The 15,909-nt window shown below is 46.5% G+C and overlaps 1 pseudogene; it reads left to right on the top strand.

Moving 5' to 3' along the window:
* Positions 1-15,413, top strand: part of LOC146859449 (endogenous retrovirus group PABLB member 1 Env polyprotein-like) — a 40,887-nt pseudogene extending 25,474 nt beyond the window's left edge.
* Positions 15,414-15,909: the final 496 nt, after the last annotated feature.

The raw sequence follows: 15,909 nt of genomic DNA, 5'->3' as shown, positions 1-15,909 counted from the left end.
ATTTGACTTGGACCCCCAAACTTCTCATAGCCTCTTTGTAAGCCTTAGAGGCGAACGCCGGGCCCTGATCAGAGTGAAGGGTGCCACATGCAAAACTCCCTATAAAGACACGCAATACTTTGATGACAGTCCTGGCATCAGCACTCCTTTGTGGCCACACCCACAGAAAACGTGTGCACGAATCCACTGCAACCAAGATGTACTTGTACGCAGTATCAGAGGTAAAAGGACCGCAGTGATCTAAATAAACACACGCAAGTGGTTGATTAGAGATATGCAGCTGCGTTGGCGGTGGACGCGCAACAGAAGAAGGTTTAATCTGCTGGCAAATGTCACAATTAAGTACATAAGCTCGCGCTTGTTTATACAAACCGTACCACCAGTAACGCTGCTGTAAAAGAGATACAGTTGCCGACACTCCAGCATGCGCAGACGCAACACCTTCGTGGGCATTTGTTATCAAATTTGGTCTGCAGTCCGCGTTGGGAATCAATCTGTCACCAACGTCGTTAATCCTCACTAACGGGACGTTATCAGGACTTAAGTGATAATGGTATCGAGAAGGGAAACCTCTAGGAAAGTTTGTCCCCGTCTCTGTAGCAGCAATAGCTGCCAAGATGTCTGCATCTATCTTAGATTTTGCTCGTGTAACTGCTGCTACTAAGTATGTTGCCACTGCTGTTTTAGCTGCCTCGTCAGCCAAACTGTTACCGACAGCATGGACACCAACTCGTTGGTGACCAAGAGTGTGAATTACATCCACAAGTGGCAGACCCTCTTTGAGATCTGACACTCGAGCCCAAAGCGTTTTATGCTTTACTGTGCTACCTTTTGAATCACGAAAACCATTCATGATCCAAAAAAGCAAATTGTCGTTGTAAGATTGAACGCAATAGTAAGAGTCACTCACTATAAGAGTAGTGACTCTGTGATCAGCAAACTCAAGTGCAAGCACCAGAGCACGAAGCTCCGCCAATTGTGCGGTACAATCGCCCAATGACTGCGTATGCACTGCATCAGATTTGAACTCTCCATTCACGAAAGTACCGACTACAATTGCGCAAGCCGCTGAATAAGCGTGCCTTGATCCAGTTGCGGGTTGCGCCGACCCGTCAGTGTATATGACACAATGGTATTCCTCGATGGGGCGCAAAGACGAAAGAGCAGGATGAACGAATTCATACTCCAAACTCTCTTGAGTCTGCAACGCTGCGTCAAAGATGTATTCAACGTCAGGCGAAGCTAAGGAGGTCGCCCATTGTATCCACCTCGGATGCAAAGCCTTAGAATTTGGTACACTGGCTTTAGTGACTGCTTCGAGAGCAGGAAACGGTGTTACCACCAGCATGCACTTTCCCTGTGATAGCGCTCGTTCTTTCAGGATTGCCATCTGAACCGCCGTTAAGACTTTTTCAACAGTGGAAAATCGCAGCTCAGCCGAAGTGTACAGATGAGATTTGTAAGCAATGGTGGTTGTGTCACCCTCATTGAACGTTAAGTACGTGAAACCTTCCGCGCCTGGAACAATTCTTATGACCAGGTTGGTGTGGTTGTCACGAGTCTTTAGATATTTAGCTGTAAGAAGATCTGTTTGTAAAGTATACAAAGCTAATGAGTGCTCTGGCAGCCAGCAAGATCTGGTATAAGTTGGTTGTATCAAGGCATAAAGCGTCTTGATACGCTGGGCATAATCAGGAATGTAGGATCGACCGAAATTCAGAAATCCCAGCAAGGATTGTAGTTTTTTCAGTGTCGTAGGAATACGAAGGTTTGCGCATTTCTCAAGGAATTGCGGTGCCAAGCCTCGTCCCTCATTATTGAGTTCGTACCCCAAGAACAACACTGTAAATTCCGCAATGTGGGACTTCTTAAAGTTGAACTTGTAACCGAAGTCTGCAAACATAGTTACTATGTTATCCACACGAGCAAGGTGTGGAAGCAACTCGTCGTCTGTCAGATAGATGTCATCGACATACGAGTATGCTTCCGGGTCTATCATCTCCAAGAGAGAGACCAAGCGAGCGGCAAAAACTCCAGGGCTGTTTTTGTAGCCCATCGGGAGCCTCTTGAACAATTTTTGTTTGCCACCCGAGGTGAATGCTGTCCACTCATAACTAAGAGGGGCCAGGTTGTGGCAATAAAAGCCATTAGATAAGTCAAGCGTAGTTTTAAAACGCTTTCTCACAAGACTATCCACGAGAGCCGAACTATGAGTATTTTGTACCGCACACGTCCGGCAATGCGAGTTTAAATGCCGGTAATCCAAAACTAGGCGGTACGACCCGTCAGGCTTCGTCACAGTGAATAAAGGGTTATTCATGGGTGACACACATGTCTCAATCACTCCCTGATATTCCAATTGTTCAAGGATAGAAGCGACGTGAGATCTTGCCTCGCGATGCATGGGATATTGGGGCTGTGGCTGGGGATCGGATCGCAATGGAATCTCATGATTGGGAGAACATTTATCCCAACCAACCTGATTGCGATATAACGCAGGTGCAAGCACCTGCGCCCACTCCCCGGCCAATCTTGTAGACTCCTCCGTGGGCACTGCGTGCCCAAAGGAAGGAAGGATAACTTCCTCTCCCCTAGGGGCGTCTAAAATGAAAGCCGGAGGCCAATCTTTTTCCGCCAAAAGTATATCATATGTGGTGGTCAGATTGTCCCAAAAAACCACTTTAATTTTGCGTTGTATGTCACCCTCAATATTAAGGACTATTTCAAATAATCTGTCCGGGGGGGCTACGCGAGTATCAGCAGTTTCAACTGTCACATAAATGTCAGTTGCTGTCGCCTCCAGAAATGGACGCAATGCTTCCCGCACTACTGTAACTTCCGCCGCGCTGTCGAGCAGCGTTAGTGCCCATGTCAGGTTCCGAAGCTGTGTCCTGACCATCTGAGGCATATCTCGCTGAGATAGCAGCAACTTTCTTTTTCTGAAACGGTGGACGTGGTCTCGCAGCGTCTTCCTGCTTGCCTTTACCGTCAGTCTGGCGGGGCTGGTCTCGAACTTGAGATCCCCTTCCTTTTCCACGCTCTCCACCACCAGAGTGTGAAGTCGATGTTTCCTGTGAAGAACGAGGAGAGCGTTGTTCAGAAACCTGAAACCTATCAGGTGACCTAATATGAGTACGATCGCGTAAATCATAAGTGCGTTCACTATACGACTGAACTGGTGAGGCAGGACGAGAAACCTGTTTCTGTTGCTGCTTCTCTTGTTTTTTGGCTCGCCAACTTTGTTTAGGGAAGTTGGGCTTTTCGTCCTTTGTAGACGAACTCACCTTAGTTTGTTGTACTACATCAGGAATTTTGATGGTGGGTTTTACACCTAAGGCACTACGTCTAACCATCCTGTAGGCTTTCGCAATAATTTTTGCGAATTGCCGAGGCTTGTCTTCATCCGCCAGCAGCTCCAGCATATTGCCTACTTGGAACTGCATGGCATCTCCTTTGAGGTTGCCCATTACCATGGAACATACCACATCGAAACTGTCGACAAGCCTCATTCCCAACTCAATAGCTGCCTCCGCACCATGACTTTCTTGAACTTTCTTGATGACGGAGGGTAGTACAGCCATAGACGGAGTGCCGTAGCACTTCGAATATGTTGCCGCAAAGATCTTGCCCCAATTGTCACAATCAACAAGCTCAGGGATCAGGTCTTTGGGCAAAGTAATGGTGAGTATCCTGTGTTTATCCACAGGTGTAGTGTTAGGAAACACGGCTTCTAATTGATCAAATTTTTCTGCAAGCCAGTAAGGAAATTCATCCTTACTGAGGTGGCGCTTGCCGACAACCGCGTTAACCATAACAGGGCTTATCACCACCGCGTGATGGTGATCCGCTCCGTGTCCAGCAACCGCAGGTGCTCCCACCTGAACTGTGCGTGACACATACTGCACTAAAGCCCTATGGACCGTAATCAGGGCTGTGTGTAGCGTTCTTAAATCACCCACTGCCACCGTCAGGTAGCGTGGGTGTGGAGTATATCCGGCCAGTACCGGCCATGTAGCTCCCGCAATTGATAACGGGCCCATTCTCGCCGGTACGACCTCATGGGGGAGGGCGCCATTAAACCAAATAGTATGTTGCCAGGCAGAAATAGGAATTTCTAGTGTCCTATTTGGGGCATAAGCCGCAGGTACAGCCGGAGCTCTATATTCGTGGAACAAATTATCGTCTGCATCCACCTCCTCAAAGGTTACCCATGAGTAAAACAACTCATACGGGTAGGTGGTATCAGCACTGACCACAAATACTACGGACATCCCGTCATCAGGTACCCCATATGCCCTCAAATGAGTGCGCAGGGGAACCCTACTATGAGCGGGAATATTAACCGCCATAAGGACACCCTAAAGAGTAACAACGATATTTACAGTAGCACTTGGGCTCAAGAACTATAACCTTTTTAATTTTCAAGCTTGATAGAACCTTTAGTCTAAACCTAGGTAGGTTAAACCGTCACCCAAGTTTTCCGGAAACTAGAGTGAGGGTTGTTGTGGACTAAAATAGTACTACGAAAGCGTCTCAGAAATTAAGACCAAACGTTAGGTGCGCCATGTTGCAGGGATTCTGCTTTTGCACAGAACTATGCGCAGGAGACCAGGCCCTCAGAGAATTGTGGTGTACCAGAAAATCCACCTCAGAACCCAGAACCCCTTGTCCGACTAGCTTAGTATCTCATTCGTTAACCTAGATCTAGCTAGGTGGTCCCAATGTATAGACAAACCAGAACAAGCGACTTAGATATTTCTCAGGAGTGGTGGGAATCTGAAATACCTGTTCGTATCTATTTATTAGTCCACAACATAATAATACAGACACGGTAAAGTTTAAAGAGTTTATTTTATAAACCTCGCGTCCTAAGATGCAGTACTTTGGCTAGCACTAGCAGACTGACAGTACAGATCAGAATCATAAACATTATTACAATACCATACAGGATGAAAGGAGCAATCATAATAATAATGACAGTGGTATAAAGCCACACTCCTTTCACTATAATCTAATACATTATTATTAGACTATCAGAAGGTCTCTTAGGTTTACAGGGGGGACCCCCTACCTTACAGATCAGCTTAGTAGAATCACATCAAAGGATCAGCTAGCTCTCATGCATCAGCTCCTCTTGTTCGAATGAATAAAAACCCAAACTGTTCTGCAATATCAAAGACGCTCGTCCTTCAAATATTGGCAGCTTTATGTATGATATGTCTAAGAAGTGGTACGATCAATCTAATCACAACACTCTGTACCTTCTAGTGACCCAGACTCGTTCTTTGCATGATGTACAGACCAAGGGCACATTTCACGGTTAAGAATGTTAAACAACAGTATGTTTATTCTGTAAAGCAAAGTCGAGTCAGCATTTCTAAAATGAATAACACATAACATCAGTGTCGTGTGCAGCGCAGCAGAAATAACAAGCTTGCTTGCTAAGAATGATTTCGTTTATGCTAACTTAGTGTTGTAAATAGGGCGTGGCTTAGTCCATCTCACAGTGCTGCCGTTTAGCTATAATGGGTCATCATGGGCATTCCAGACTATGTTTTTCTTCGCACTTGAGACATATTCCCCGCGACCACCGCGTTCCACTAGACCTAGCACGAACAATAAGGCCTTGATGAAAGGAGTTGCTGACATGAGCAGAGACATCGATGCATATTCATCTATTCCCAAGGATGAGTTGCAAGCTTATGTAGGTTGGAACGCGACGGGGTATAGCATTAGTCTAGGCGAGAAACAGCGTAAGAGTTCATCCCCAATTTGGGTCGTACCTCACGTAGGTCGGTTCTGTTTACAAGGCAATGGTCAGAATCCAAGAACTCAACTAGGGAAAAGTGACTGTACTGAAACGTATACCTTTCCATCACAGTTTTCCCCTGCGTTTTTGGCTGCCAAGGGTACATACTTTGTTTGCAATGACCGAGCATATACATGGTTGCCCCCTGATTTCTCGGGCACATGTTATGTTGCAAATTTGCTGCCGCCGACATTTACTGCTGCCTCTGATTATCACAAGACCAGAGTTGTGAGAGGCGTTGTCAGTACGGAGGATACTGCCGGTCAGGAAGCGGGAGACTTTTTCTTGGGTTTCCTGCCGTTTTGGGGACCAATGGTCAATAGTAGGAACCTGAGACAACTGACTTGTGTAGTTGAAACCACTGTTAATGTAACAGCTGGTGCCCTTGGTAACTTGACAGCTGAGCTCCAAGCGGATCGCCTTATGACGTTGCAGAACCGTATGGTTCTAGATGTAATACTTGCAGACCGTGGTGGAGTATGTAAGGTTATCCAATCAAGCTGTTGTATTTTCATACCAGATAACGCTCCGACAGTCTATCAAGCCATCTCCAAACTGCATAAGATTTCCGAATCCATTCATGTGGATAAAGGAGATTGGTCGATGATGGGGGGGTTCTGGGGACTGTTATCAGCTTGGGGATGGAAGATTCTAATAGTAATTGGAACGATCTTAGCCATTCTTTTCCTGTTCTGTCTGTGTATACAGTGTGCTCCCGTAGTGTGTAGCCTCTGTGTTACATCATGTGTAAAGAGACCTGTATCACGGGACGAGCTAAGCAATAGGATGATGCTACAGCAACATCTCCATGACTTTATGAATATAGATCTGGACTCAGATTAGTATAGTTATTGCCTATGTAAGGGCAAAAGGAGGGTCTGTGGTACTGTAAATTTCGGAACCATGTTGGAGGCATGGTCCTACCGTGCCGATTTTGGTATCAGCGAACCGCAAATGACTAATGCGGTATGTACGAGTGTTTTCGTCATGTTTCACCGATGAAATCACCGTACATACGATACTACATATCGAACCCTCGGGTTCCATTTTAGAGCGGTAGCCATTTTGTGGTTGCCCTCACATAGGCTGCACTAAGGCCATGCCTAGGCCTAGAGGACACGTACACCTCCTGTGACTCCTTTGTGACCTGTGCAAACTGACTCCAATGCCCGAGGTCACTCATGTCCGGCCGGTTCCTTTTTACAGCGGCCAAATGGGATTAGCATCAGGGCTTGACACACCATAAAGTCGTTCTTCCCACACGAACCCTGACTAATCTCTTTCACACCTGACTCTGTTTCCTACTTTATGACTTGCTTTACGAGGAGGAGGTGCCGAATTTATTGGGGGCCGCTGATATCTGATGAGTGTTCTGAGCCTCGCTGGGTAAATAATTGTGGGCTTACTGAGCTGAAATGTGGGAACATCATCATGACTTTACTGTTTCTTTGAAGCGAAAATATGTGAATGACCACTTGTAAAATAGGGGCGGTGTTGCCCAGAGCGTAATTTTGTGTATATAAGTAAAGACTGGTTTTTGGTTCGGGAGCAGTCTCCTGAGAACATACACCGTGCTGTACTTCTCGGATACCTGTGATTGGTCTGCAGCCAATAAATACGATCTTTGACTTCACCTAAAAGACTCTGTGTTTCTGTAGTCTGAAACAGGAAGAATTTGAAGTCTTCGGGTGTGTTCCCTGGCACCGCTGGGTTGGTTCTGAAAAACCCAGTACTACAACTGATTTGCTAATTTCCCCTAGGTGCTGGCTGAGCTAGGGTTCAAAATCCACAGGTAGGCACATTGCAAAAAAAGGGACCATTTTCACGGGAAAAATGTGATGTGCCCAGGTTGCATTTTGGGCTATTTCCTGTTGCGGGCACTAGGCCTACCCGCACAAGTGAGGCACCATTTTTATTGAGAGACATGGTGGAATACTGGGTAGGTATACGTTTGTGACTCACTGCAGATTCCAGAACTGTGAGGAAAATTTGTTATTTTTTAGACAGTTTTGGGTTTGCAAGATATTTTGGGTAAAAGAACCTGGTGAGAGCCACACAAGTCACCCCATCCTGTATTTTCATGGATGTTTAGTTTTCAAATATGTACATGATTATTAGGTTTCCCTATGTGCCGAACGAGCTAGGATCCAAAATCCACAGCTAGGCACACTGCGAAAAAAGGGTCCGTTTTCTGTGGAAAAATGTGATGTGCCAACATTGGGTTTTGGTCCGTTTCCTGCCATGACCACTAGACCTACCCTCACAAGTGAGGTACCATTTCTATTGGGATACTTGGGGGAATTCTAGGTGGGTGGAAGTTTGCGGCTCCCCAAAGATTCCGGAGCTTTCTATCACAGAAATATGAGGAAAATGTGTGTTTTTGACAATGTTTGAGGTTTGCAAGGGGTTCTGGATAACAGTACCTGGTGTGAGACACATACACATTCCCAGCCTCGATTCCTCTGGGTGTCTAGCTTTAAAAAATCCACAGCTAGGCACACTGCGAAAAAGGGTCCGTTTCTGTGGAATAATGTGATGTATTTACGTTGCATTTCGGGGCGTTTCCTGTCGCGGGCACTAGGCTTACTCACACAAGAGAGGTACCATTTTTATCGGGAGACATGGAGAAATATTGCGTATATGTAAGTTTGTGGCTCCCTGCAGATTCCAGAGCTTTGCATCACAGAAATGTGAGGAAAAATTATTTTTATACAGTTGGAGGTTTGCAAGGTATTCTGGGTAAAATAACCTAGTTAGAGCCACAGAAGCCACTCCATCCTGGATTTCCCTCAGTGTCTAGTTTTCAGAAATGTACATGTTTGTTAGGTTCCCTGTTAGAACTGGGGGTCTCTAGTTGGCAGAGGTAGGAAACCTTTGACCAAATAGGGACCCTTGCTTCTAAGTCAGGGAAAAGGGATTACACTACTGGATAACCCCAGCTCACCCCCTTAGTAGCTTGGCACAAGCAGACAGGCTTATCGCAAAAGCAGTGTGTTAAGCATTTGTGAACACATGCAGCAATACAGTGAAAACACTACAGATGGACACCACACAGGTTTCATAAAAATAAGTATTCTTTATACAAATTTAACACAAGACCGCAAACGACAAAAATCCACAATACTGTACTTACAATTGACTTAAAGAAGGTTGGAGTAACTTAGTTCAAGTTGATGGTAAATGCGACAAAGTTCTCACAAAAGTACCGGGATGCGTAACGCAAAATAAACAAAAGGCTCGCAGCGTTGGAAATGCGTCGGCTACTTGCTTCGGGGGAGACGATGCGTCGCGCCTCAATGCTTGCGCAGAGTAGGGAATGCGTCTTAATCCTTACCGGAGAGGAGGTGAAGCGTTGATTCTCGTACTGCTGCCCGGTTCCGATGCGGCAAGATGACGCTTCGATGCGATGCGAAAATCCGGTGGTATGCGATAAGATGGCGACCTTGATGAGACAATGTGTAGATGATGCGTGCAAGCTCGGCGGTCGTACGGCAAACTCTGTACTTTGGAGCCGTGACAGGCCTTGCCACACGCTTCTCCGGTGATGCGACGGTGACCCCTGCGGAAAAAAATGTGATGTGCCAACGTTGCTTTTTGGTCCGTTTTCTGTTGTGATCACTGGACCAACCCACACAAGTGAGGCACAACTTTTATCGGGAAACTTGGGGAAATGCCGGGCGGGTGAAAGTTTGTGACTCTCCGCACATTCCAGAACTTTCCATCACAGAAATGTGAGGAAAATGTTTTTTTTTTTACAAAGTTTGAGGTTTGCAAGGGATTCTGGGTATCAGAACCTGGCTAGAGCCACACATGTCACCCATCCTGAATTCCCCTGGGTGTCTAATTTTCAAAAATATACTGGTTTGCTAGGTTTCCCTAGGTGCCGGCTGAGCTAGGGTCCAAAATCCACATGCAGACGCATTGCGATAAAAGGGTCCATTTTCAGTTGAAAAATTTGATGTGCCCACGTTGCGTTTTGGGCCGTTTCATGCTGCTGGCACTAAGCCTACCCACACAAGTGAGGTACCATTTTTATTGGTAGCCTTGGGGGAATGCACTGTAGCTGGAAGTTTGTGGCTCCCCACAAATTCCAGAACTTTCCATCACAGAAACGTGAGGAAAATGTTTTTTTTTTTACAAAGTTTGAGGTTTGCAAGGGAATCTTGGTATCAGAACCTGGCTACAGCCACACATGTCACCCATCCTGGATTTCCCTGGTTGTCTAGTTTTCAAAAATATAGAGGTTTGCTAGATTTCCCTAGGTGCCGGCTGAGCTAGGGTCCAAAATCCACGTGTAGGCGCATTGCGATAAAAGGGTCCATTTTCAGTTGAAAAATGTGATGTGCCCACATTGCGTTTTGGGCTGTTTCCTGCTGCCAGCACTAAGCCTACCCACACAAGTGAGGTACCATTTTTATTGAGAGACTTGGGGGAATGCAGTGTAGGTGGAAGTTTGTGGCTCCCCACAGATTCCAGAACTTTCCATCACAGAAATTTTAGGAAATTTTTTTGGGACAAAGTTTGAGGTTTGCAACGGATTCCTGGCAACAGAACCTGGTAGGAGCCACACACGTCATCCCATCCTGGATTCCCCTGGGTGTCTTGTTTTTAAAAAAAAACATGTTTGTTAGGTTTCCCTATGTGCCGAATGAGCTAGGATCCAGAATCCACAGCTAGGCACACCGTGAAAAAAAGGTCAGTTTTCAAGGGAAAAATCTGATGTGCCTATGTTGCATTTTGGGCCGTTTCCTGTCTCGGGCACTAGGCCTACCCAGACAAGTGAGGCACCGTTTTTATCTGGAGACGTGGAGGAATGCTGCGTATGTGTAAGTGTGTGGCTCCCTGCAGATTCCAGAACTTTGCATCACATAAATGTGAGGAAAATGTGTTTTTTACACAGTTTGAGGTTTGCAAGCTATTCTGGGTTACAGAACCTGGTGAGAGCTGCACAAGTCACCCTATCCTGGATTCCCCCGGGTGTCTAGTTTTGAAAAGTATAGGTTTACTAGGTTTCCCTGAAGTGTCGGCTGAGCTACAGTTCAAAACCCACAGCTTGGCACTATGCGAAAAAAGGTCAGTTTTGACTGGAAAAAGGTGTTGTGTCCACGCTGTGTTTTGAGCCGTTTCCTGTCGCAAGAACTAGGCCTACCAACACAAGTGAGGTACCATTTTTAACAGGTGACTTAGGGGAACACAGAATTGTAGAGCAAGTGTTTTTACCAATTGGCTTTCTATGCATTTCTGCCTTCCAAAGTTAGAACCTGGCTAGAGCAACACGCCAGCCCATCCTGGATTCCTCTGCATGTCTAGTTTTCAAAAATGTATAGGTTTGCTTGGTTTTCCTGGGTGCCGTCAGAGCTAACTCCAAAATCCAGAGCTAGGCGCATTGTGAAAAAAGGGTCAATTTTCAATGGAAAAATGTGATATGTCCATGTTTCGTTGCACTAGGCCTACCCACAAAAGTGAGATAACATTTTTATCAGGTGACTTAGGGGAAAACTGAAGAGTGGAAAAAGTGTTATTACTGTAGGAAGGTGGAATCTGACTATATGGTTGCCCCCACTTTTTTCCTGGTGTTTTGCTGGTTTATGACTTAGTTGGACTGGGATCCCGCTATTCAGGGCCCCAGTCTATCTGCTTTCTCTGTAAAATGGTTTCCATGTACATTAGGTACATATCTAATTGGATTCTGGAGTGCCTTATAAGCCCCTAGTATATGGTATACTATGTACCTAGGGCATAGGTACCTCAGAGGCCTACCAGGGGCTGCAGCATATATTATGCCACCCCTGGGAAGCACTCCAAAATGACACTACAGGTCTGCTACTGCAGCCTGGGTAAGGGTGTGTTTGCATCCCTTACTGTGGTATAGGCTACCTATATCACTACCCTATACAGACACATATAAACCTATAAGCCACTCCTATGGCAGGCCTTGACAATCCTGAAGGCAGAGGGCTTGGTTTTATGTGAGTGGGTGCCCAAGCATGAACCGAGCCCCTCTGTAGCTTTCGGAAATACTTCCTTATGGCTGTTCTGTGATACAGCCATACCATATACTCTTAAGTGCATAATAACCTCACGGTAAATGCTAACTTTGGGATGGCTGCATCAAAACATGTCGTGTTTGGTGTCAAACACTTTGGAATACTACCCCTCCTTCCCCCCGCCAGTCCTGGCGGTGGGGGTAGCATTCCACCCTTCCAGAGGAAGAGGCATGTTCACACTGGCTAAACCCGGTAGGACTTTCCTGAGCCCTGGCATCACAAAATGGATGCCTCTGCCACAGACACGGGTCTGGCCTCCTGCTGCTGACTGAAACTCCGGCAGGGGAGGCCTGGACAATAGGTTTCCTGTTGAGGGAAGGTGTCCCCACCTCCCCAGACAGTCTGATGTGTATTGGGGCTGGGCGGGAGCACTCTCTGGTGCTTTGAAGTCCTGCACTGGGGGCACACTTGGTATCCCTGTGCATACTCCAGTTCAAACCGGTTGCAGGGGCTACCTGCCCCTGCTCTGGCATGAAACTGGACAAAGGAAATGGGTGTAACCACCCCTCTTTCCTGGCCCACCCATAGGTGGGGCCTTAGCGTTAGTCCATCCCCTAAACTCACTATAAGTATAGGAATCCAGTCCTTAGGACTTTAGATTACCCTGGACTAAACTCTGCAACGTACATCCTGGACCTTCGACGTTCTATCCTGACTAGAAGACTGAAGAGATCTCCCTTGGGGTCAAGGAGTGACTCCCCTGCTTGGCAGGCACCAAAAAAGCAACTGACCGGTCTGAAATTCTGAAGCTCCCGCCGGACGCCGAAGTCTCTGCATCCCCAGAGGTGGATTTCCAGACTTTCTCGAGGCTACTCTGAGTCCACAGCAAAGCTGAGGCCCGTGGCTATCGTGGGTGACATGGAACCATGACCCCTGGACACCGTGAACTTTTGCAGCAACACTATCTTCCTGGTCCTCCTCGAAGTTGTGCTTTGGGCTCTGAGTAGCCCCAGCCTTGAGCACCTTCTGCACCGAAGATTGTTGGCCTCCACTCCACGAGTGACCCATGGGCCAGCTTCAAGTGCGACCGCTTGAGGCTCCTTCGCGATCACTAGCCCGTTGGCTAGCAGGTCCCCACGAAGGCAACTTCTTTTCTGATTGGGTGTTCCTTGTAGCTCCAGACGTGCCCTGACTTACCCTAGCTGGGTGAGTCCCTCAGACCCTGCTGGTCTGCACCGCAGTCCTTTCTCTGATTTCCAGTGACTTGCCGTTGCCAAGGCTTGTTGGGTCCATTCTGGTCGCCGACACCACAGCACTCGACAGACTTCGTAGGACAGCTCGAATCCGGCTCATGGACTTCGTCGACACCTCCTGCACCTCGTGGCAGAAGAGTCAAGACACCCATCAACTCATCTGAAGCACCCGACATCTGTGGGCATTGGTCCATCCTGCCCTAGGTCACTGGCAAGTGACCCAGACTCTGTCCCCTCTGCTTTCAGGTTCCTTACATCCCAGATCCAGGCTTGAATCTCTTCGGACACTTCTCCTCTTCACGGCAGCAGCAGTTCTTTGCAGGCTTCCATTGGAATGGACGACGCAACCCGACACCAAAAGACACCTATGCACCCGGCTTCCCTGGGTGAGGTAACTCGAGTACTCCGGTGCTCTCATGGGTGCTAGCCCTAGAACTTCTTAAGTCCAAAAGGGTTTGGTCCTGACTCGATTAAAAGTGTCCCTAATCTTGAAAATTCCAACCGCGACATTGCCCATAGAAGATAATAGGAACCCGCGGTTGTGTTTTCACACTGCATACAGCTCCCGTGGGTCCCCTATGTCACTACCTTGGGTGGTTCCTTGGGGTCCCAGCGATTCTAGAGCCAATAGGCCTAGTGCCTATTCCAGTCGTGGTTCTTATACCACTTTTTTGGTATACGGTTTGGTGCGCCCCTAGGGCCCAAACGTGTATTTGTGCTTTTACTGATGCTTGATCACTTGTAACTTTAGTACTTCGAACTCCAGTCTCATAAAGAGACTAGAGGGGTGTGGTGTGTTTTATCTTAAATACATATATTTTAAATATATACCTGATGTGGTTGTCTTTTCATTTGATCATTCAAGAGATTATAGACTGGTAAAACAAGCTGCTTTACATTCCTTCAAGACTTAGCCTGAAGGCTGCTCTCCATAGCTATCACTAGGATAGCTTTCAATAAAGGTTGTCTTTAACCTATCACCATAAGGGGTTGTTTGGATTGAGACAAGGTGCCCACTAGAACTAGTGGACAGCATATATCAGGCCACCTTCTCACAATTACCAATTGACTTTCTATGCATTCCTGCCTTCCAAATGTAAGGCAGTGTGCAAAAAAGAAGTCATTTTTAAAAAATATCCTCCAATTCTCATGCTAGAATGGGTACCCACAATTTCGGAGATGTGCAAACAGCTACTGCTTCTAAACTCTATATGTTGTTACCATTTCAGAAATACATAGGTGTCCTTGATATCTATTTTTCACTTTTTATATTTTACCAAATTAATTGCTAAATACCCTGGACACAATCAATCAATCAATCAGAGGCATTTGTACAGCATACAGCTACCTCATCTGAGTTATCCCAGCGCTCAAAGCAAGACTGAATAAAAGACTCAGCCATCACTATCTAAACTTGATTGAACAGCCAAGTTTTAAAATCTTTTCCTGAAACTTTGTTCAGACTCAGCCATATGAATATGCATGGGCAGGGAGTTCCAAAGCTTGGCCAGCCGTACTGAGAACGACCTGCCACCTCGGCGAACCTTAGCAAACCTAGGAATGCGAAGGAGTCGCAGGTGGTTAGATCTCAGGGGTCTCTCCTGGTGGTACAGGATAAGCCTCTTCCTAAGATAGTGTGTACCTCTGCCCCTAATGGCTCTGAATGAAGGGTTTTAAACTCAGTCCTCTTCACAACCGGAAGCCAATGGAGTTGCTTCAAAAGCGGTAAGATGAGATGACGAAAGGCGACCCGTTGAATGAGCCTGGCCACCGCATTCTGTATTATTTAGAGTCTATGGATCAGAAAGGCTGGAAGCCCAAGATATAAGCTATTTCTGTAATCCAAATGCGATAGATTATGATTTTACATATCTCCTCTGGAAGAAAGCGCAATCGACAGATCTTAGATTCACAAAGCAGGGTGAAGAAACATGATGAATTTGGGATGCAAAAGAAAGATCAAAATCAAGCCTTATTCCTAGGTTTCTTGTTGAAGTTGCCAGTGTCGGTAGAGGATTCAATTCCGAGGGCCACCAAAGACTAGAAGGAGGGGGAGCTATCTGACTAAAACCTCAGTTTGGACTGTGTTTAGTTTCAAAAGGTTTCTGTCCATCCATTTTGAGATATTGTTTAGACACTTTGAAATTAAGAAAAGCTGCTTCTGAATGTTCTCTAAAAGAAAACATAAGCTGCGTGGCATCTGCATACGGGACAACCTTCACTCCCCAGGATTCAATGAGGTTGGCCAAAGGGGCCAAGTACAAGTTGAAAAGCAGCGGGCTGAGAGCAGAGCCCTGTGACACCCCACAAGCTAACGATTTGGCCGAAGATGAAAATGGACGAAGGAAAACCCGTTGGAACTGATCTTCTAAAAAAGATATATCCAAGATAGCACCGTGCCCTGAAAGCCAAAATGGCTTAGTCTATTCAACAAGGTAGCACTAGCTGCTGTGTTGAATGCTGCCGTTAGATGAAGCATCACTACCATAGCGGAGGCACCACCATCCAACGCCTCTCTAACCGTTTCAGACACTTCCAGTAGAGCGGTCTCCATGCTATAACCTGCATGGAAGCCAGATTGAGTTGTCATGCAACAAATCATTAGCTTCTACAAAAAAAGACAGTTGGCGATAGACCAGCTTTTCTAGGATCTTCGTGGGTGCAGATAGCAATGAGATGGGTCTAAAATTGCTAAGGACCCCAGGGTCCACACTGGGCTTCTTGAGCAGCGGCAGTAGGAACGCCTGTTTCCATACAGCAGGAAATATGCCAGATTTCAAAGAGGCATTCCAAATCCGGTTGAGAATAGGATTTACACTGAGGGCAGCCATTTTAAGAAATTGAGGGGGACAGGGATCAT

Source organism: Triturus cristatus, chromosome 3_2, assembly GCF_964204655.1.
Source record: "Triturus cristatus chromosome 3_2, aTriCri1.1, whole genome shotgun sequence".
Classification (NCBI taxonomy): domain Eukaryota; kingdom Metazoa; phylum Chordata; class Amphibia; order Caudata; family Salamandridae; genus Triturus; species Triturus cristatus.
Note: the sequence above shows the minus strand (reverse complement) of the source record. Positions and strands in the feature narration are given on the sequence as shown.